This window comes from Ascaphus truei, chromosome 4 (genome assembly GCF_040206685.1).
Source record: "Ascaphus truei isolate aAscTru1 chromosome 4, aAscTru1.hap1, whole genome shotgun sequence".
NCBI classification, from domain to species: Eukaryota; Metazoa; Chordata; class Amphibia; order Anura; family Ascaphidae; genus Ascaphus; species Ascaphus truei.
This window is the reverse complement of record NC_134486.1, coordinates 351,173,500-351,197,780: the sequence shown is the minus strand read 5'-3', so window position 1 is coordinate 351,197,780 and position 24,281 is coordinate 351,173,500. Positions and strand designations below refer to the sequence as shown.

Here is a 24,281-nt window from a genome sequence, read left to right as displayed (position 1 = left end):
AGCAGCAATCCCACCTAGGTAGCACCACCTCTCTTCTTCTTCATCATCTTCTTCACGGGGGGGTCATTTGGAGCTGTACTATGTTATTATTGTTTTGCTTCGGGGACCCCTGGTTCCCTTGATAAGTTCAGGTGAGTTTTCAGGTGTTGCTTTCTGGTTATTATTTTTATGGTATTTTTAAATGGTCAAATAATTGGAGGCCAAAGCATTGGGTTCCCCTGGAGGGTGTTTTAAAACCAGTTACTACACTAGAAAGTATCCCTGGTAGGACCCACAGTTCCAAATACATGATCAAAAAAGGGTGAGTAAAAAGAATATAAATAAATATGACCTGCTGTGATTGCTGCTTTTCCCATTCTGCTGCTGAAAAAGAAAAGTATAATTTTGCTTTTTAGCACATCAAAGGTTATTTACAGTACATTGTGAAAGTGCTTGTTGGTGGAATACATTTTATAAGGTCTGGACCACCACCTCCCGAGGCAACACTCTTGTTTTGGAAGGATTGTACTAGTGGTTTTCTCCTTTTGTCATTTCAATATCTTGGTATAGAGAGCTGAGTTTTTTTTAACAACTCTATTCTTCAAAGTTGACGTTTTCTCTACATATATAGGGTTACTCCCTATAGAAGGTGGCTCTCCAAAAAATGTACATCAAGTGGAAAAAACGTTCACCTTAATTACAGTACAAATAAATTCTCCAAAAATACTGGACACAATGGTGAAAGGTGAGACGCATACACACCTCTCCGCTCCGTGCTCTTTCCTCCTCTCCTTGGCCCCATCCCCAGGCTCCTGACACCTCCTGATTGACTGCATTACCCAAACGCAGTGAATCAGGATGGAGGCAGCTACCCAGACTTCTGGCAACTGCCCTGCTCGGAAAAATCCAGAAACCCCCAAGCTGGTCAGATTACTACTGTATGTCCAGAGAGGTAATACCGGACACATACATATCCAGTATTACCTCTAACTTTTTACAGGACAGAGTAAATGCAGGAAAGTCCGGTTAAATGCTGGACACCTGGTAACCCTATCTACATAATGTTTACTGTCAAAAAAAGCCTTACCTCTTGGCAACAACTCACTCCTGCTCCTAATGGTGATGGGCGAAGTACCTTGTAACATACTTTGTGGCCTATTTTTTGTGGAAAAATTGAAGGTTGTAAAAATGTGAAGTTCTCGCCATATTCAATAAGAGTTATGTATGTAAACATATCCCTGTAGCATCCTCTTGGGGACTACCCGTTCTATAAGGGATTAACCAGGTGGACTCACTTTGGTATCACCCCTCCCCTGCTTGTCTGGTGAGCAGTGATGTCACCCTAGGGAGTATAGACAGTGTGTATATATCTCCACTCTATGTTCTAGAATTGGGTTCAGAGTTCTAACTGGGGTCCTCACTGTGAGTCCAGTAAATAGGTTTGTGTATTAAGATGTGTCCTGTCACTGTTTGTTTGTTGTTTTTAGTTCGTAAACGTGCCCTGTACTAAAGGCTCTCAATTGTTCTTGCTATGGATAAGGATGCAGCATGCTCTTTATAAGGAGTTCTCGGCATAGTAACGCTTGGACTGGCCCAACCAGAAGGTTCTCTGTGCATGCCTGATCACATAGGTATGGAGAAAGTATGCAATACGTAATAGTGGGTTGCTAACTCAAGAGCCCAGCGTGTATTCCTTAACAGCCCACTTAATAAGGGGTGGGGCATTATTAACCCCATGCAAGAGACGAACAATTTATCCTTTGCTATGGGTAACAAGTTTACGTACCTCCCCAGTGTAGGAGTGAGAGCTATCTGGGGGAAGAAGTCCAGATTGATATTGTTTGCCATGAGTTTCTGTTTCAAGTGTCGTAGGTCTCCCTCTGGGCTCCCCATGTCCCCTTACCTCCCGGGAACGCTGCGGGTACCGTCGGCTACCGAGGCGGACCCGCTGTCAGCAGGGGAAGTTGCAGCGCCACTGTAGGGGTGCTGGGTGCCGGTGGCGGATTATGTGCGCATGCGGTGACGTGCAGGAGCTGTGGGCAGTTAAGAGAGGGGCGATCCGGTTGCTGGAACTCCTAGACAGGCGGCGGCCATGTTTGTACTCCCGGCACACACGCAGTAGTGCCCGAGGTGGAAAGGCCATATTGGTACACATCGCGCATGCGCAGAGCACCGGATAGCGGCGGCTATTACATCAATAACTTTGCAGGGGAACTACAGCCCCCAGAAGGCCAAAGGGCTACAGAATCAGGGGGAACACAGCAGCCAATCACGCAGGCGAATTCCCCTGCTTCCACCAGTTGATACATTTGGCATGCTGCAAGCCACGCCAGTCAGATCTGGGACACAGGGAGGTGAGGTTGTGTGTGCAGGGTGTCAGTGGCCCCTGCACTAGGCCAGAGATCCCCAGCTAGGCCCTGACTCACCTATAAGCTTGTGGCTGCTGCAGGCAGGCCCATTAGATAGGGTCACTGCCCCTGTAGTGCCAAGTGTGAAGGACACAGCCAGGACGTGGTGGCGAACTGGCAATCCGGTGGTCTGGTCTGAGACCAGATCACCCCACAGATAGACTCTTCATGGTGGGACCATCCAGCTGGGTACCACCCCACGCGGAGGCTTCGCTGACAGTGATGTCGCTTGATCAGCGGATCCCTGTTACTTTTCGGCCATACCCGGGTGCTGGAGAACCTTGGCTGGTACCTCACCAAATGCACCAACAATAACACTTTCATTTACCGTGGGCAGCGCTGTCGCACACATTGGGTGGGTTGGCTCTTGTGGACACCAGGGAGGTTGGGTGCTCAGTGGCACTTCAGTACTTTGGGGGAATCCCATCAGGTTGTGGTCATTTGCAGTTGGAGGGCACTGTGGGGTTAAGGCTGTGAGGCCTACCTGGTATGTGTTATATTGATATACCTATTCTTATCTGTGTTCAGTAAACTGTTATTATACACACTGTGTACTTATTGTATTGGGTCCTGTGAATGGGGTTATCCGGCGCTGTTAGGATCCCTTACAGGTGGAGTCGCTGTCACCAGATGATCCAGGTACACCCCTGGCTCCCAGCAGCGGAGGTTCAGGCCTCCTGTGAGCCACAGGTAAAGCATGCACACACTCAGTAGCCACCACATAGCGTGGGGGAAACAGCGCTACACAAGTAACCAGTATGTCGATGTCTGTGAAGCATTATTGATGTCTGACAAAGCACCTTTTTGTTTATAAAAGTTACTGGCGCCCATTCTTTTCATATTCAAACATCTATGCCCAGCCGACAGTTACCCAGCAAAAGGGTTGAGAGACTGAAAACTGCCAATGTATAGATGTGACCTCCTTTTAGAGCAGGGTAAAGATGGTTACAAGAAATGGGTACCAAAGAAAATACACATAAAGAGTCCCTACAAAAGGGACTCTTTATGTGTATTTTCTTTGGTACCCATTTCTTGTCAATTCAACACATCCCTAGGCAGCACGCTTTCACCAACAAGGGGTTGTTAGAGTGAGGTTTCTCTCTATAGTATCTATAAAGATGGTTACATCACTATAAAAAAAAAAACGCTTGCATGCATTTTTCATGGTCACAGTTGTGTAAATGACACAATTTTGGCTGTTTTTTTATTAACTCGCCACAAGCAGAATAGGTAAGGTTGGAGAAATGATTATGGTAATGGAATGTTCTTTCTTTTCTCCTAATGCAAAGATGATGTATACTGTATGTAGCCCCCTTTCCCTATGACTAAGGGAAACTACATGGGCTGCTATACCCGTTTGCTCACAGAAGGCCTAAGCCACCTCCGCTGGGAGCCTGGGGTGAGCTCTTAATCCTTGTCAGCGCAGCGCCACCACCTATGAGAGATCCCAGCATTGGCGGGATAACCCATCACAGAAATGAATAACACAAACACAAGGTATATGTAACCCATAGACCCCCACCCAATCGCAGATCGGGCCCCCTAAGGTGTTCTGTGGTCTGGCTACATGACTTAGTGTGGTGCATACCTGCTGGCAACAGGAGGTCCTGAGTCTCCCGCGGTGTCATGGGGGAATAACCAGACAGGTTACTGGGGTGATGCCTTTGTTCGTCTTCAATGGTGCAGCGACTCCATCTGTAGTAAGCCCCAGGAATACGGGGTGGAATCCCTACCACAGAAATCCCCCTCCCAGGGATGAGAGATTCCAGTCTCACACAATAATCCTTTTAACAGCAGACTCCTTTATTCGGTTTCCAGCAGCAGCAGACAGGCACAGTTGATATACAATGTCCACTAGCTGTTCTCCTTTGTGATGGTCCCTGCCTCCACTCTGGAGTCAGGGCCGTCCAGAGTGGGGCTAGCTCTTCCCTTACCCCTATGCAGGATAAGAGGTATTTGGTCCACCTCACTACCTTCTATCAGCTCTACTCATAGGCTGCTTACCTAACTAACTCACTCACTACAACACACTAAATAGGAAGTGACACTGCTCTTTGTAATTTCCAATAGGCACCGCCCCTGTGCCTCTTGATTGGACACAGGGTCAAGTGACCTACCTTCACTTACTCAGCACAGTGTCAGAAGTGGGGAAAACCCATGATAACTCCTGGCAATCTGCCCTTAGCAAATATTACACACAGGAGGAGGATAGAAATATAGCCCCTAATCTTACCAGGGCTACATATATAACGAATATATAGTGAACACACATAGATGGTTATTATAACTGTAACCCACAGTATACGCCCAATACCCAAAAACTTGGTGGTTCCCCCAAAGTACTGAGTGTGCGGTGGCACCAATAACCCTGGTGTCCTTCCCAGTCAATTCCCCCAATGTATGAGGTAGCGCTACCCATGTGAACCGTTGGTGCACTTATACCTTCCTGGGAACTCTGGTACCCAGGTGCAGCTGTCAGATGCAGACCAGTCAGGTCCCACGCCGCGGGGCCTTCAACATCAATCCCCTCACTCCTTTAGGGTCCTGATCCTCATGAGGTGCGAGCTACAGCTGGAGGGTCTCACACAATCTCTAATCCCGGTTCCAGGCCGCAGGGCACCGCGTGACTGTCAGGTCTCCGGTGCAACAGCACTACTATGATGCCAAGGGGAAGAGTCCCTATCTGGGGGCCTTCCCTGAAATTCTCCGCCAGAATGACTCTGGGCCTAAGGGGGCAAGCCTAGGCCTAGACTATGCACCCCAAAACTGGAACAATCTACCGGAGACTCTCGCAGCCACCACCAGTCTTAGTTCTTTCAAAACTAAAAACCTTTTTTTTATGGAAGTTTTTATTTAAATTACCCAAATTTTAGGTAACGCACTTTCCCCCATCCCCTGGGAGATATGGTGGCTACAGTGTATGTGGTGTGTTACCTGTGGCTCACATGAGGCCTGAGACTCCGCTGCTGGGAGCCTGGGGTGTGCCTGATCCATCTGGTGACAGCGCCTCCACCTTTATGGGATCCTACTATGTTGGATAACCCTGTTACAGGACCCCATGCAATAATACACACACTGATAGTAATAATAACAGTTTACTGCATTCATAAGAAGAATAACAATATTTCGTCCCCACCAACTAGGCCACTCACGGCCGTAACCTCACAGTGTCCTCCAACTCGATGTCCCCACCTGATGGATTATTCCCCCAAAGTACTGAGGGGCCCTTGGGCACCCAACCACCCTGGTGTCCACAAGTAGCACCCCACCCAAATGTGTGAGACAGCGCTGCCCACAACTACCGTGTGTAAAGTGGGTACACTTGAAGATACCTGCCGGGGACTCCAGCACCCGTTAGCGCCACAATGAAAGGATGGGATCTACTGATCCAGCGATGGTGTTAGTCAATGACGACGTCCGCCTCCACGTGGGGTGTTGGGGTGACCTCCCGCGTGGATCGTATCACCATTGAAGACAGTCTCTGATTTGTAGAGTGATCTGGTTCCAGACCACCGGATTGCCAGTTCACCACCGCATCCTGGCTGTGTCCCTCACACTGGTGCTACAGGGGCAGTGTCCCTAACTACTGGGCCAGTCCCTGCAGCGACCACAAGCTGAGGGGAGTCAGGGCCTAAGGGGGTCTCTGGCCTAGTGCAGGGTTCACAGATACTCTGAACCTACACACCCTACCCCTTCCTCGTCCCAGCTCTGACTGGTGTGCTCCTAACGCATGCAATGTATCTATTCCCATCACTAGGGGAATAATAGTGCCCTATTGGCTGCTCTGTGCCATGTGATGTGCAGCTCCAATTGCTTCTGGGGGTTGTAGTCCCCGCAGAACCTATGTCCCTAATGGCCGCCTCACACTGCGCATGCGTGGCATTTTGTGCATGCGCGATCGCACCCAAGATGGTGATGCCCTGCAAGGGGGCCGCCGGTAACCTCCAGTGACGAGTTCACCTGCCGCAACCTCTCCACACTCACCCCCAGGCTCCCCTGCCAGACGCAGCTGCAGCCAGAGGTAGGGGCAGACGGCCGACCAGGGGGGACCCAGGCTATAACATACATGTTAGCGTATATTTTATTTGCGTGTAGTGGATACTGAAAGCCCATGAAGAACAGCATTGCTGGTTTGAGGAATCTGTGTCAAGATAGTTTTATTTAAAAAAGGTCTAAAATAATCAAGGTGGCATTTAACTTATTTTGTGTAGCTATCCTCTTCTGAACTTAGCCTGTTCATAAAATATTTTTCTTTTAACAATAGTCTGCATTTTAATTTGTTCTGATGAATTATACAGTATCCCTTGCTGTAAAATTCTCCAGTATTTTTCAGTGTTACAGAATTATTCACGTCAAATACTTTTTGCAGACTCCTATATATGGCTGTGATTTTTTTCTTTTGTGTAAATCAGTCCAAATTACTGGAATGCCATGGTAAATACTTTTAGCATCAAATCGGTGTGTACATTGGTTGCAGTCATATTTGTGTCTTAAGACAAATTACTATGAGCAAAGAGCTTATTATGCTTTTGTAAACATTGTATGCATGTGAAAAGAAATAATTTAAATATAACAAAAAAAAAAGCACCATAAAAAAATTGTGAAATTAGCCAAAATGCGGTATTTTGCGCCACGTAAAAAAAGTCAAATAAATCCTTGTGGACTTCTGTATACTGTATATGGAGCTGGCTAGAAAAGTACAAACTTCAAAGCCCAGGATAAGCAAAGGACATATTTACGGTTTTCATAACTAAACTATTCTGTTCGGTATTTCATTGTTATTTTCCATAGTTGGAAATCTGATGCACCTCATAGGCCTACTGTATGTGCTGCACCTGTGCAGTATTTAGCAAATATGATGCACGTGAATGTCTGAAATAGTAAGGAACCGGAACAGTCTTGCTCCTTACAAGATCTGGTGTGCAACGGCCACACAAAGTAAACGTTCTACTTTTTAATGTGAATCATTAACGGTATTCCTATTAAAAATGTGTTTCACTGGAATTCAAGCAGGTTATATCCAGAATGTTTTCTAGAATATATCCATTCTCATCTCGGGATGTAGTGTTTTGGGTTCATCCCAAAAAAATCTTTACTCCAGTTTCAAGATGAACATCTGCCGTTAGAAGATGGAGCTCCTTTCAGATCGGAAGAAAATATACCTACTGTATAGAGAGAAGTGAGTAAAGACACTGACTGGCACTGAGTTTGAAGATATGGGAACCTGGTTCATTTCCCGGTGCCGGCTCCTTCTGACCTTGGGCAAGTCACTTTACCTCCCTGTGCCTCAGGCACCAAAAACATAGATTGTAAGTGTAACCCATGTTTCCCCCCCCCCCCACCAGTCGCAGACTGGACCCCTAGGGTGTAGTGAGGGCTGGCTACGTGTCTTTTGGTGGTGCGTACCTGTGAGGAACAGGAGGGCCTGAGTCTCCTGCGATGGTATAGGGGACAACAGGGACAGGCTTCTGGGGTATATGCCTTCATCTTCAGCAACGGTGCAGCGCCTCCATCTCTGGTAAGCCCTTAGGATGTAGGGTGAAATCCTTCCAGAGAGCCCTTTGCTTCAGGGCAAGAGATTTTAGTCTCACAAGTCTCTTAAAAGCAGCAATGTCTCTTTATTGTACAACATCAGCACACAGCAGCAATAGGCACAATGTACAGGGCTTTTCCTCCTTTTCCTCCAGAAAGTACTCCCTCAGGATGGGCTGTATGGAGCTCCAATACTCCCGACCTCCACCCTAAGGTGCAGACGCTCGGGGTGAGGCTAGTTCCCCCCCTCACCCCCTGAGCAGGGTGAGGGGCATTGGTCCACCACACTACAGTTCTATCAACTCTACTCAGTCTGGCCTCAGCTTCTCCTCCAAATGTAAGCCTCCTAGAACAGGTCTCACTCTAATACTGACTGTCCAGTCAGGCACTCCAACACACACACTCACTAACTGCCACTGACAGGATCAGGCAACTAAATTTAGACAGCCCCACCCCTCATGGTGTCAGCAGGCCCTTCCCCTGTGTCTCTTGCCTTCCACACAGAGTCAGCGGGCCTACCTCCACCAATCAAGGCAGGGCTTGAAGCAGGGGGAACCCATGATAACTACTGGCGGCCTGCCCTTAGCAGGACTTACACCAGTAGGAGAAAGACATATAGCCCCCATTTCTTCCGGGGCTACATAAGCTTTACGGGGCAGGGACTGTGTCTGAAAAATGTCTCTTTAAACCGCTACGTAAGGCTGCGATTATACAGAAAAACAACTGTGGAGTCGCCCATAGTGACAGTGCGCGGTGCAAAAACAAGTTTAATACATACGTTATAAATGGCTATACCAAATTCAACTGTCTTCCCCTCTTGCTACTGCAAATCAGGAGACAGCTGATGCATTTTCAAATTTGTTTTTGCGCCGCTACGGGCGACACCACAGGCATTTTTCTGTATAATTGCAGCCTAAAACTAGCAGCGCTATACAGAACAGAAAAGAAGCCTTTATTGGGGTGCTGGCTAGACCTCAGGTAGACTGGTGGGTGAGCTTGAGGAGTATACTGTGGATTCATTTATTTTGATTGTGTGGGAATTGGTAGGGTGACCAAACGTCCCGCTTCAGTAGGCAGTCCCAGTTTTTAGACCTCTGTCCCGACTTTTTGTGGTGCTGTCCTTGTTTTTTATGTTGCTGAAAGCACATGCGCGTGGCCGGCAAGCACCGATCGTCCATGCGCCCAGGCATTTTCTCTGCCTGGTTGAGAGATTGCAGTGGGTTTGGTTTAGTTTTTTTCTTACCTAACACACCTGATTGGTGTGTCAGTTTTTAGACAGAGGCTTGTAACTCTCAAGATTCCCTCCCACAATACTCCCCGTAGACCTGTAGGGGTGGACAGAGGAGTTAAGTTCAGGCCCAGAGCTGTTGGGAACTAGAATCTCCCATGAGGCCAGTTGCCATCTTGGCTTAAGGTATATAAACCCCACCCAGCCTGCTAGTTTTTGCATGTCAAATTTTTCGTCATGCACAGCAGTCTGGATATTCTCATGCCAAAAAACAATGCAGGGAGCACAGACTGAAACTCACACCGTAAAAGAATATAGTGATAAACATAGACTAGTGCTCCTCAGGGCTGCCTACAAATACGGTCTTGAGTACCGGGTGGATAATGTGTATCAAAAAAGGCCAAAATGAGTGTATGGATAATCGAAGTGCAGTGCTTAATAATGGAAAATAGCACACACGGCTGATCAGTAATGGCCTATTAACCATATGCAGGAAGTGGTGATGGTCATGCGGTGGTGGTGGTGGTGGTGAAACCCCAATCAGAACACTCCAGCTCAGATAATTCATTAAACTTAGCTGATCAGGGGGATCATAATTCAATACAGATCAAAATTTAAAACGCATAGGGGTTTTGACCCTCTAAGACACCATACCAGCCAGCCTGACTCCACCTTGGGATTCTGCTCTGTGTGCACACACAGATGCGGAAGTTACCATACCGGCAACAAGGAGTGGAACGAGACTACCATTGGCACTCACGCTGTGCTACCTGGATCGTCCTGACTGGTCTAAATGTACCCTTACTGCATCTTATAGACTGGGAGAATGTGAGTTTATTCCCTACCCTCCCTGTTCTGTAATTTTTTATTAAATGATGTGTAGCCAGGTCCCCTTGCCCCGCGACCCTCTCCTCTTATCTCCGCCGCTGCCGAGGGTCATGCGACAGACCCGCCGGCACTTCTGGAGGGTGGGGGCTAGTGCAGGGAGTGCTTTTGGCGTCTCCGGGTCCCCGGCGGCTCCCGAGCAGGGCGCCACCATCTTCTATGTAGTTGCGCATGCGCAACGGGTCGGAGTAGCCGGCGGCCACTACAGATATTGGCGCATGCGCAAAGACAGGTGCACGAGGCCCCCGCAGGGAGAATAGCTCCCAAAAGCAGTCAGCCCCCCGGGTGCAGAGGGGCAGAGCCACATGACCCCAGGGAGCCAATAGGGCTACAGATCTCCCTGCACAAGGGAGAATTGATACATTTGGCGGGCTTGCAGCATGTTTAGCAGTTGGTGACCTGAGCAGCTAGGGGAAGGAGGTAGGGTGCAGGAGTCAGTTACTCACTGCACTAGGCCAGCAGCCCCCTAGGCCCCAGATAAGCCCTGAGTCAACAGTAGTTAAGTGCCATAGGGACAGGCCCTAGGTTAGGGACCCTGCCCCATTAGCCATTTGCTAGTTAGGGACACAGCGGACGCTGCGTTTCCTGCTGAGAGACTTGGGCTCAAGTCTCTGCCATAAAGAGAGCTGGACTATCTTCAGGGTGGGACCGCCCCTGACGGATCACCACGTGGGTGGATCCTGGATGTCGTGAAGGAGCTTGTCTGATCCTTTGTGAAGCCAGTTGCAGGCCCGAGCACAGGAGTGCTCGGCAGGTAATCCGTAACAACAAGTGCACCAACTATCCTATTCGCTTTTATAGTGACTGCGCAGTCACACATATCCTTTCTCTGTAGAGTGCGGGACATTGTGTGGGGTTACTGGACACGGGGTGGGATCACCCGGTGATAGGAAGTTAGCGTCCTGCGAGACGCAGTAGTCAGTGTCTCCTCTAGGGAGGGACACCTGTTGATATACGTGCATCTGCTTATGGTTATTATATGCAAGTACATTCTATGGTTGCTGCAAGAAAAGTCATTGATTTGTTTACATACGTTGTGTGGAGTGATTTTAATGTGTCCTGCGAGGAACAATTACTGCTCTGCTAGGAACCATCGCAGGTGGAGGCGCTGCACCGAGTACAGGGTTATTCCTAATATAATTGCCCCTATTTCCCCGTGGCGGAAGCTCAGTCCTCCTGTGAGCCTAACAGGTAAAGCACCACACCTGGTAACACTATGTTCCCCGCACCCACACTATATCTGCGATTGGGTGGGGTGGAATACCCGTTACAGATGTTATGCCATGTTCTCCATATGTTTTTTTTTTGACGAGCTTGCAGTTCTACTGACCATCACCACTTCCTGTATATGGTAATTAGACCATTACTGATCGCCCGTGAGTGCTATATTTCATTATAGAGCACTGCACTTTGATTATACACTCATTTACGCCTCATTTTTTGACTCTGGATATTCTCTTGCCTCCTGGTCTTTTGTCTTTCCTTGGCTACCAATTGCTTTTTAATGTAGCTTTGCAAATATCCTTTTTTGTTTTGACAGACATTCCGCTTGTACTCGTCACGTGCCTTTCTTTTTTTTTTTTTTTTTTTTCATAGCTACCATTTGCTTTTGCATGAAGCTCTGCTGACTTTGCAGACACCTTTTTGCTTTGCTCTTTGTGTTACAGTACTACACTGGTGTGAGCATGAAATGCTAGCAATTTAAATTATTCTAGTCTCTTGTTGTAACAAATCATTGAGCCTGTGAGCATTGAGCTGTGTGAGTGAATTGAAATATAGATTTAGGCTACAGCCCCAGTGTCGGCTGCTGCACACACGCCTGGCAGGCTGGCAGCGCGTGCAGCTGTGTAAACCGCGAATTCCGGTCTGTGACTGAGCTGCAGGAAATTGCGACAGGGGGGAATGGTGGGGGCGTGGTCATGACATCACCCGGCTTGTTCACCCTCATTGGCTGAACTTCCGGGGGCGTGGCCAGTACTCCGTCAGCAGTTCTAGAGACAATTTTCTTGTCTAAAGAAAATCTAGTCGAGCAACGCAGCGGCAAATTGCGCGTCAGAGCAGCTAGTGGGCCTGGCCCCATTGATGGGCGGTTCTTGTTCCTGCAGCGTACACCATAGTGCGCACTGCAGCATGTACTGGGGATCTAGCCTAACTGTGGAGATAACCAGAAGGAATTGAAACAAGGAAGGTGTGAAACACGGCATGTAGAAGTACAGTAAATTGTTGGCATTTAATACAGAACTCCATAGTTGCAGGATTGAGAATACCACTCAATACACATCTTACCACATGTACTGTATGTGCACTTGGACCAGCTGTTCCACGGAGCATACCGTTATGGGAAGTATGATCAAGTGATCTCTTTGGAGTCTCAGATTGCTGATCTGAAGAGGCAACTTGCAACATAGTCAATGTCCCTCAATCTTGAAAGGCGTTTATTGCTCATTAAGCAGGCCTTCGCTGGGGCTAGTGGTGCAGAGGGTGGAGCGGTGGCTGAGAACCATAAAGAGGTACTGTAGGTATCTGTTTAACAGTTAAAAGGGGAAGTAGGGTGAGTAGAGTAGGAAGAGGCAGGCCAGTTCTGAGCTGACCCGTCCCAATAGATTTGCCAGGTTGAGTGAAGATATTGGGAGCATAAGAAGGAATGGCAAGGCTGGGGAGACTGGTTCCTCTAGCAGCCAGGGGAACAGTTCCTTCAGCACAGAGGGGACTCGAGATACTCAGAGACCAAGAAAGTTGTTGTTGGTGGTTGGGGTACTCCATTATTATGAGGGTAGAAATTACAATCTGTTGCCGTGACCACATGAAACGTTTGTGGTCTCCCGTGGGCTCGGGTTGGGCAAATCAGGTGAACAGATTGTTGGGAGGAACAGGGACTGACCCATTGGCACTAATGACAAAGTTAGAGAGATGGTGGGTACTAAAAAATGATTTCAGGGTTCTAGGCCGCAAGCTTAAGGCAAGGACCTCCAAGGTAGTATTTCAGAAAATACTATCAGTTGTATGCACTACCCCAGAGAGGAGTTGGAGGTTAATGCATGGCTAAAAAAAAAAGTGGTGTAGGAAGGAGGTTTTTAGAGCACAGAGTCCTTCTCTGAGGGGTGCTATCTTTATACTATGGATGGATTCCACCTCAACGAAGTGGAATCCTTCTTTTTTTTTTTTTTCTTCTCTTCTTTGCTATATTTCTTTTCTTTGGCCTACAGTATGGGGGTTGGTTTTAGTACTTTTCACTGCCATGGAGGGGGAAAGAGGAAAGCAGAAGAATTATTCATACCAATACATTTCTTTACTCCCCCTCTCAGTACTACTGCCCCCTCAGCTCCCCCAACTGTGTCTTTTTATGTTGCTGTGTTGGGCAAGAGGTGTATATAGTTACTGCTGGGGGAATACCACAAGAAGCTGGAATAAGAGGATACACTATATATAGAGGAAGGGAGCATGCCTTTTTCCTGTTCAGTGAAGGGGAGGAGCTTAAGCTGTTAGTTTTCACTGCAATCGTGGGGATCTAGGAAAGAAAATAATCAGTGAGAATAATTCTTCTGTTTTCTATCTGTTCACAGAAGCTACCTTTTTGAATTCATACTCCCCCCCCCCCCCCCCGCCAAATGCTCCATTTATTGTCATTGAGGGGGGGGAAAGAACAGTGTTTACAAACTGACAACAATTAAATACATATAAATAAGTCCATATCATTTGTTGGTCAGCAAAATAACTTCAGGTCTGTGACAGAATTTTACATGGAAAGTGTTTAGTACTGGAAAAACAGTTTAACAGGAAATTCTAAAACAAAATTACATTGGTGTAAACAACGATTAACAATCGTAAAGTACCAAACACTTGAGTAATAAATTATAATATAAAGTAAAAATTTTAAAAAAAAAATCAAGATAAAACCGTAATTAAACAATACGAGGCTCATGGGGATGCCAGGAGCGGCCACCACACTCCATCTTAGAAGACAACTGAAGAAGAATGCACTGCATGCTGCACTTTGTCAATTTGTGGTATAGTGGAAGTAGCATAAAAATGTACTTTTAATTGATAAAGTATAAAATAAATGCCAAAGTAGAATAGATACAAGGTATAATATATACCAGGGGTTCCCAAATCCAGTCCTCAAGGACCACTAACAGTGCAGGTTTTAAGGCAATCCTCTCATTCGCACAGGTGGCCCAATCATTGTGACTGAACCACCTGTGCTCAAGCCGGGGTATCCTTAAAACCTGCACTGTTACTGGTCCTTGAGGACTGGGGTTGGGAACCACTGCTATACAGTATACAATAGATCCCAAAATATATACAGGGGTAAAAGTGTGACAAAATCCAGGAACAGCAGATAAAGTACTGCTGTCCTGTCAAGGTGCAGCTATACTGTATAAAGAAGGCTATATCTATAGATCTGTATAAATTTGTGGTATACCAGTTGGAAAGTTCCTGTGTCTTCGCAAGAACTGTTAATGTACAACGGAATTTTAAAAACAAGCTCTGGATTTTAAGGAGCGTTTCCAACAGAGCGGCTATAGCAATAAAGCTATTAAACGAGCATATCGAAGAGCTAAGTTCACTCCCCGACAAGCACTATTAAAAAAATAAATCTCACATATGTCCTGAAGGAAAACTGATACGTTTTACGGGGACCTATGTGCCGGGGGCCAATGGAACCTTCTAAAAATCATTTTAACAAACATTGGTACATCTTATTACAAGATGACATACTACAATAGGTACTCTAAAAACAACCTATACTTCTTAACAGGAGGACAAAAAAATCTAAACATTTCTCCCCCAAAAAAAACAGCACATTGCTCAACAAGTTTCAAGTAAATGGATCATACAAATGCTCCAACTGTAAAGCATGAGCCTTAATAATCCCGCTAAGATTTTCGAACTGGAACGACCCGAGATCCTACGACATACTCCAAATTGCAAGATAACTGTGGTGATATACACGGAACAGTGCATATGTAACACAAAGTATGCAGGTAAAACATGCCGACAATTCAGGCGCAGAATATTAAAATATATCGACGCCATATGTAATGAGCTGGACACCTCAATATCGCAACATGTCAATACATGCCATCAAGGAGACCAAACTGCCTTAAAGTTCACAGCTATTGATCGGGTAGTGCAGAGATGATTGGGATAGAGAAATGCTAAAAAAATAAAATGGATCTACAGATTGGGGACACTCTCTCTCCACAAGGTCTTGATGAAGGCTTTTTATTGTCTCCATTCATTGATTGAACCATAGATCCACTTCTGATCCTCATTATCTTAAGGTCCATCTTTAACTTGATGATACCAAGCCCCTAAACCCTGTAAAATATCTCTACATAGAACAGTAATATACTGGATAACAGTATACAGAATATAATAAACAAACCTTAAAAAGGAGCTAAACAATTTTTCATACATTTTAAAGATAATTTACCCATACGAGTTATTCATACCTCAAACAACAGTGTTATCAAATATGAAAATGTAATTTTAAATCTAACACCTCGAAGTCTGCCTTCTGTTTTTCTTTTTGAATGAACATAAAATACAGGTATTCACCCGGTACACTTAAATATTATTATTATTATTATTATTATATTTGAATAAAACACACGAATGCAACTAGACAGGCTCAAAGTATTTATAATACTGCCTTCTGTGCCGGAAGTTGTTAAATAAACAATTAAGCAGGTCACCATGGAAACCCACAAGCCCCAGATCAGGTTACCTGTGACAAAACATCGCTATTACGTGAAACTGTTGCTCTATTATTATTATTATTTATAAGTCAAAAGGATCCCGAGGGGCTTGCGAATAAAAAAGGCATCAACCTTTGGATTCCAGAACAAAGAATTCGAGGAGAAGTGGATTATAGGTCTGGATAAATGTTCGTTTAATCTTATGGAATTTATTGTTCAAGAGAAACTTAAAGAAAAAGATATGCTGGATGGGCAAATAAAAGAACTACAGGAGAAATTACACAAGTATAATGAGATGGACGGTTTCAAGAATTATGATCACATATTATTAAAGACCATAGAAGAGTTTGAGAGGGACAAAATGGCGAAGAAGCTGAGCAAATTCGACCGTGACAAGTCGAAATTACGACAGAAAACCGGTATATAGCTGGCAGAGGGTAACCCAGAAAACTGACCGCAAATATGGCACCCCCAGGAACAACTCAAAATTTAGAGCTAAAAGTGCCTGCTGCACTTAACCAGATCCCTGCTGGATTTTAGATATAGCTTCTTCAACAGGGATAAGTCCCTGTTACAGATACTTTTAAGGCATTAAAGCCATATTTATAGGAAGTGCAACAGTATTTTATAATGCATCTTAGTCCTCCAGGAGACATATTTATAGATGCACTAGGAATGCCGTTTATGAATATCACTTGACATTCTGGCCACCATTACCTATACAATTCAAAGCTTTTTTCATATTTATTTATAAAATATTTTACCAGGAAGTAATACATTGAGAGTTACCTCTTGTTATCAAGTATGTCCTGGGCACAGAGTTAAGACAAATAATACATGGTTACAAATACAGTTACAAAAATTAACAGGGTATACATTATATACAAGACATTGCATGCACAGTTAAAGAAAATATATGTTATGGGCGAATGAAACAGTTACAGACCAGATTAAAATGTGAGACAGCCTTAGACTTGAAAGAACTTAACCTGGTTGTGGATGTGAGAGTCTCTGGTAGGTTGTTCCAGTTTTGGGGTGCACAGTAAAAGAAGGAGGAACGGCTGGATACTTTGTTGAGCCTTGGGACCATGAACAGTCTGTTGGAGTCAGATCTCAGATGATAGGTGCTGCATGTGGTAGGGGTGAAGAGCTTGTTCAGGTAGCTGGGTAGCTTGCCCATACAGAATTTGAAGGCAAGACAGGAAAAGTGAACTTTGCGCCTAGACTCTAGTGATGACCAATCTAGTTCTTTGAGCATTTCGCAGTGATGTGTGTTATAGTTGCATTGGAGAACAAAATGACAAATTGAATTGTAGAAGGTGTCAAGTTTGCTAAGGTGGGTTTGAGGTGCCGAGCCATATACTATGTCTCCATAGTCAATAATTGGCATTAGCATCTGCTTTGCAATACGCCTTCTGACCAGGAGACTTAGGGAGGATTTGTTCCTGTAAAGTACCCCTAGTTTTAAATAGGTCTTGGTTGTCAGGGTATCAATGTGCATCCCAAATGTTAAGTGGGAGTCAAACCATATGCCCAGGAATTTAAAACTAGTGACAGGGGTTAGGGTGGTGTTGGCGTTGGTTCTAATCTGGAGCTCAGTCGCTAGAAGCTTTAAAAATGTAGTCTTGGTCCCAAATACCATTGTTATAGTCTTGTCAGTGTTTAAAAACAGTTTGTTTTGGGAAATCCAGTTTTCGAGTCTCAAAAAGTCAGACTGAAGTATGTGTTGAAGGTCAGAGAGGCTATGGCTGTGTGCATATAGGATTGTGTCATCTGCATACATGTGTATTGAGGCTTCCTTACATGCTGTGGGAAGATCATTGATAAACACTGAGAAGAGTAGGGCCCCAGAACAGAGCTTTGCTGGACACCACAGGTGATATCCAGGGGGATGGAGTTAGAGCCTGAGATGGACACATGATGGGATCTACCTGATAGGTAGGACTGAAACCAGTTTAAAGCATGCTTCCCTATTCCAGAGCTCTGGAGTTTGTTAAGCAGGATAGCATGATCAACAGTATCAAAAGCCTTTGCAAAATCTAGGAATACTGCACCAGTGAGTTGTCCCCGTTCCATTCCACACTGGATTTTATTGCAAACTTTTAGCAGGGTAGTTACGGTGGAGTGTTTGGGGCGAAAGCCAGATTGGAATTGGCTAGGGAAATTTGTCTTGGTATAGTAATCGCTTAATTGGGAGTGGACACATTTTTCCATGACTTTGGATAGGATTGGGAGAAGTTATATTGGCCTGTAGTTTGAGACAGTGTTTTTGTCCCCACTTTTGAAGATTGGGACAACTCTGGCAGTTTTCCAGGTCTTAGGGATATGGCCTGCAGACAGGATAGAGTTGACTATGGAAGCAATTGGTTTGGCAATGGCTGGGGCACCAAGTCTTAGGAACCTAGATTGTAGTAAGTCAGGTCCACATTGGCTGCTTAGTTTTAATTTGAGGAGCGCTTGTGTAATCTTCTCTTCGGATACTGGGCCAAATTGAACATTGTGGGCAGTGTTGGGAGAGGGTGGGGCTATGTGGGTACAACCAGGATGAGTTTCAGGTTTGTGGTTTGGGTTGCGTTTCGCTAATAAGTTAGTGGCACACCCCACAAAGTAATCATTGAATGCATTTGCAATGTCAGTGGGGTTTGTCAGAGTAATATCCCCCTTAGTGATATTACTTGGTTGTTGATGGTTAGAAGGCTGGAATATTTTGTTGATAACCTTCCAGAAGTTAGCTGGGTGTGATGTATTCTGGTGGAGATTGTCAGAGTAATATTGTGCTTTTGCTTTTACTTGTTTGCCTTGTGCACATGTTCTGCAGGCATCTGTATTGATTGAGATCCTTGGTAGTGCCAGTTACTTTGTAGCTTTTCCACAAGGTATCCCTGAACTGGTAGAGTGCTATAAGGTTAGTTGTAACCCATGGAAGGTGGGCCCCCCATACCCTTATTTTGCGTAGTGGAGCATGGGTATCGCAGAGTTTTAAGAACTCGGATTGGAAATAGTCGAGCGCAGAATCAGGGTCGGGAATTAAATCGATTCTGTGCCATGGGCAGTTGGTAAGGTCATCCAGAAACTGTTGTGGGTTAAAGTTTCTAAATGTTCTAGTGAGGAGAACTTTAGGGCTTGAATGGGGCGGTTTAATTTTCCTTACACAGTACACTATTGCATGGTCACTGAAAATATCAGGAAGGATGCCAGAGGATTGGATTCTGCTGGGGTTTGAGGAGAGAATCCAGTCTAGCAAGGAATGTCTGTGCAATTTCAGGTTTGTCCGTGTGGGTTGGGAAATTAGTTGCGATAGGTTAAGCGATTTGATTTGTATCTGGATTTTGTGGTTTTTAGGGTCAAGTCAATTGTAGTTGAAATCCACAAGAACTAGCAGCTCACTCTTCTCATTCAGAGAGGAAATGGAGCCAAGAAACTGGGTGATATCAGTCAGGGATTGTAGAGGGGCTTTAGGGGGTCAGTAGATGCCAGCAAACAAGATGTGCTTAGAAAAGGGGAGGCAGATTTTGCCAACTAGAATTTCAAAAGAGGGTGGGCAATTTAACAGTGTAAATTGTAAGGTGTCTGCAATATAAAATAACACACCTCCTCCTCTCTTTGACCTATCTCTTATAGAAATGTAGTATAGTATCCCTGAATGGCGATATTTGCATTGGGAGTTTTAGGGGTTAGCCATGTTTTTTTGTAAGAACGATGGCTTTGGGTTTATGCATAAGGCACCATGCCCTTAGTACGTCCAGTTTGGGCAGCAGGCTCCGGATATTTATATGGGTGACAGATAGCCCTTTTTGGAATTTAATGGTGCAATTCTCAGGGGTATGGGACAGAGCTGAAATGGGAGGACCTGGGTTAGGTTCAATATCACCTGCTAAAGAGAGTAATAGTATGAGTAGAAATTTGGGTAGTTGTTTGCAAGTTGTCAATTTGTGATGTTTGCCATAAGATTCAACAACAGCATTTTGGTCTGAAAAACACAAGCAAATTAATTTTGCAAAACAGATTCATTGTCTTCTATTCATATGCTTAGCAAATATTCCTGCACTCAAGCAGAAATATTAACACAAAAAAAGAAACAGTATTCATGAAAAATAAATAAAGCAGTATGGGGAGGAAAGGTAAGAAGAAAAGGGGAGAAAAGAGAACATATAAACTTACCCATAAAAATAGAGCTGAACAAGACTAAGACAGGCAGCAGCCTGGGACATAGATCACGAGGGAGGACTGGTGCCGCCTGTCACAATGAACTCTTTATTTGTGTTGCCCTGTTTCCCCTAGAACACAGGAAACTACCTAGTGCTGCTCTTATACCTGTTGGCTCCAGGAGCCTGAGCCTCTGCCACGGAGAGCCTGTGTCTTAGACAACATTATAAAGAGCTGTGAGGTCCTGTGACACAATTAATACCAAAAATACTTAATGAATCTGTGCTGTAAACTGACTGAGACACTCATTTACTTTGGTGCAGCGCCTCCACCTGTGAGGGATCCCAGCAGAGCGGAAGCAGCCCCTCACAGGACACACTAATAAACACCCACACAATGTAAAATAACACAACCTTTATTGTGATGCAATAAGTATAGATTTAAAGGATTATTCTCCCTTAAGAGCAAGATATATGTATATATATACATGCATACAGTGCTTACTCTCCTGAAGTGCTACCCACCACCGTGTCCCACACCGTGTCCAGAGAAATGTGTATCTCACACAGAGTCCCCAAGAGTTCCACAGCGTGCAAAGTCCCTTGGCCACTAGCCCCCCCGTGTCCCCAAAGAACCACCCTTATAGGCGTGATCAGTGCCTGGGTATAGACCGGTATGTTGGTGCACTTGTAGACTGTTACCTGCCGGGCGCGACAGCACCCAGTCTGATGAAGCTTCACAAAGGATCCGCCGATCCTCCTTCTCTCTGCGACGTCGTCAAGGTGATCCCACCAGCCACAAGCTATGAATGACTCAGGGTCTTGAACCTAGATATGTGCTGGCCTAGGGTAGAGGCTTGCTTGCCCGCCACACGGACCCTCTGTCCCCTACCTCTCGCTGTCACACACTGCCATGCTACCTCCTGTGACACACTTCCTAATCCTCCCTGCAGCACTGCTACAGCTCCTATTCGCTCCCTGGCGTCAGGTGGTACACTCCTAAGGCTCATGGGACTTGTAGTACTTTCCCATAGCCTTCCGTGATTGGCTAGTGTTCGCGCGCTTTTCCACTGCGCATGCGTGACCTAGAATGGCCGCCGCTCTGCGCATGCGCAAGCTTCCCCAAAATGGCGGCTATCTCTCTCTGTGATCACCCAAGCCCTCGGCGACACCGGCAACCTCCCACTGCCCGCCCCATCCCTCGGAGCTCCCGACACACGTGACCGCGCATCCACACGCCCCCACAACCGGCCGCATTAACGGAGGCATACAGCAAGGGGCACAACCTCAGAGGGGGAACCTGGCTACACTTGGTTTTAACTAAAGTGCGCGATTGACTCGCTTTATATATATCTACAGACATGATGTCACAGCGTCAATCTCATGAACATGAAGATCAGTGTAATTACTGAATGGCACTGGAGGACAGAAGGTAAGTATACCTACAGATGAAGTCTCCGGTTCAAATCTGCTCGCCAGGGATGCTCCATGGGCAGTCCGTCGGCTACCCACAGGGGAATTTGTGCCTCCCTGCAGCGTGCATTCACCAGCTACTGCTTGTAAAAAGCCGGGTGCAGCTCGCGGGGGTGGGGTGGTTCCCGCGCGGGAGTTGCAAGAGGGTGAGACGGAAGCGGAAAAGCTGTTATTGATGTGCAGCATGCTAAAAAGGGTTACAAAACAATTTCTAAGGATTTGGGGCTCTACCAATCCACGGTCAGAGAGTCTACAAATGGAGAACGTTCAAGACCACAGTCACTCGACCCAGGAGCAGTCGTCCTATCAAAAGCTCTCCATGAACAAACCGGCAAATCATCCAACCCCAGCATAACATCCAACAATTTGCAGGCCACTCTCACCCTGGCTAATGTGAGTTCATGACTCAACTTTCAGAAAACGTTGCTCCCAACGCATGGCCGGGCTGTGTCTCTATTGCGGTGTGACTGGGCATACAGCTCGATCCTGTCCAAGGAAGTCGGGAACACCAAAGCCTAGAGAGGACCACGGGAGTAGACGTACCCTTTGTCAGGACCAGAGGCTGTAGCCATGAAGGCCTATATTGAAGAGAATCTTGTTCACGGATTTATTCATAAGTCCAGCTGTCCCGCAGGTGCAGGCTTCTTTTTTTGTCCAGAAAAAGATGGTTCACTGTGACAGGGTAAATAAAAGCCACCAGCTATATGCCTGGCAGACATATGTTTAGCCTGCAATACAGCAGTGACTAGGTTAACTTCAGATGGGAACCTCAGGACAATTAGTTGGATCCCAGCTGCCTAATCAAGGTGTGTTAAAAACCCCAGGCTGTAGACACATGGGGCTGGCTGTTGAGGAGAGAGGAGTAATCTACTGAAGAGATTACTGATACAAGGTCTGTTAGCAAAATACATGAATTATGAACTGTCTGTCTCCTGCATAGAAAATGGTAGCTGACTTATTTTTACACTGTCTACTAAAAAGAAACTGTTTTGTTTTGTCTGCTGAAGAAAAAGCCATTTTTCTTTTGTTTGCTGATGAAAAGCTATTTTTGTTTTGTGTGCTGTATAATTTAAGGCTAAATAAATAAGCCTTATCCAAAGAACCTGCGTGTGTAGTTGCATTTACCCTGCAACATATGGTGTTAGAAGTGGGATTTTGAAAGGCCCCTGCAGTTAAAGGGTCACACACACATACACACAAGAATGAAAAAAATGGAAGAATTTTTTTTAGAGTTTTTGTGCGAGCAGACCAAACAGCAGGGAGAGTTAATGCAGGAACAGGCCAGGCTACAAGCAGAGAGAGATGAAAGACTATTGCAGCAGCAGACCCAGCTCCTAACCCAGCAGCAGGCAGCACAGGAGGAGCGAATGGCCAAGCTGCTGACCCAATTCCAGGGGTCTGCCAGTCCAGAACCCGCAAGCAAACCCCCGATACTCCTGAGGAAAATGGCTCCAGGAACTGTTACCGCCTAACGTGTGTTCTTTTGACTCCCCATGGAGTATAGAATGTATACACGGCGATGTAAAACGCTATCCGACGGCCAAAATCCGGCTACAGGTAAAAGGGCAGGAGGCTTACCTCGAAGTAGGAGTCGCTCCTTGGCTCCCTGTCCCCGTTGTGCTCGGCCGGGACTGGCCTTTCTTTTCAGACCTAATGGCTCCAGTCTCTCACGAGGAGCCCCCTTCTATGGCTCAGGAGAACCCTAGCAAACTGTTCCCCTTCTCGGCAGACCTTTTTCCCAGTAGACACCGGGTTCAAAAGACTTGGAAGCAAAGACGCTCTGACAAACAGGACTGGTTGCAGAAATCTGGGTCTCAAGGTGACCATTCTAGTAGTCAGAGGTCACAAGTGATGGCTGGGGATGGCCAGAGGGAGGGGGATATGGGTCCTGGAGATTTACCAGACCTGTACCTCCCTGACTTTTGCCAGAAGCAAAGGGAAGATCCAGTCCTTGCTAGACAGTATGACAAGGTGGTGAAAATTGATGAGCAGATTTTTTAAATGCACAGGGGGTGATAGTATTCCCCCATTTTGAGCTATCAAATGATATCCTGTATAGGGTGAATAGGCAGACACAAACAGGGGAGGTCACCAGACAGATATTGATTCCCAAGGCGTTTGTTAAATCTGTGTTCACTCTAGCCCATACTGTCCCTTGGGGTGGTCACCTGGGCAGGGATAAAACATTGGACCGTATTTCGTCCCGATTCTATTGGCCAGGGATGCATAGCGATATTGCTAAGTTATGTGCGGCATGTCTGGAGTGCCAGCTAACTAGTCCAAAGGGACAAAAACCAGCCCCTTTTGTTCCTCTACACTTGGTGTCAGTTCCCTTTGAGAGGATTGGGGTAGACTTGGTAGGACCTCTAGAACCTTCTTTGAAAGGGCACAGTTTTATTCTTGTTGATTATGCAACAAGATATCCTGAGGCGTTTCCCCTGAGAACAGCAACGGCGAAGCAAGTAGCCAACAAGTTGTTGGAGCTGTTCTCACGGGTTGGACTTCCCCAGGTTTGTTGACAGACCAAGGTACAAATTTTATGGCTAAGTTGATGCAGGATGTCTTAAAATTACTAGAGGTCAAGTCTGTTCGGACATCGGTTTACCATCCACAGACTGACGGATTGGTGGAAAGATTTAACCGAACTCTAAAAGGGATGCTGAGGAAATTTGTAGATTCAGAGAAGAGAGCCTGGGATGAACTTCTCCCTTTTCTGCTATTTGCAGTGCGGGAAGTTCCTCAGGCCTCCACGGGATTCTCTCCATTTGGACTGCTCTATGGCGGCCAACCCCGGGGTATCCTAGACCTCCTAAAGGAGTCCTGGGAGGAACAGGGGTCCCCTTCTAAGAATACCCTGCAATATGTATTAGACCTTAGGAAGCGCCTAGATGTGGTCGGCCATTTTGCTAGGGAGAATCTTAGATCAGCC

The 24,281-nt window shown here is 45.9% G+C and overlaps 1 protein-coding gene across 5 annotated transcripts in view; it reads left to right on the top strand.

Moving 5' to 3' along the window:
- The window catches only part of SH3YL1 (SH3 and SYLF domain containing 1), a 153,293-nt gene that overhangs the window by 1,091 nt on the left and 127,921 nt on the right, over positions 1-24,281 (top strand). The window lies entirely within an intron of this gene.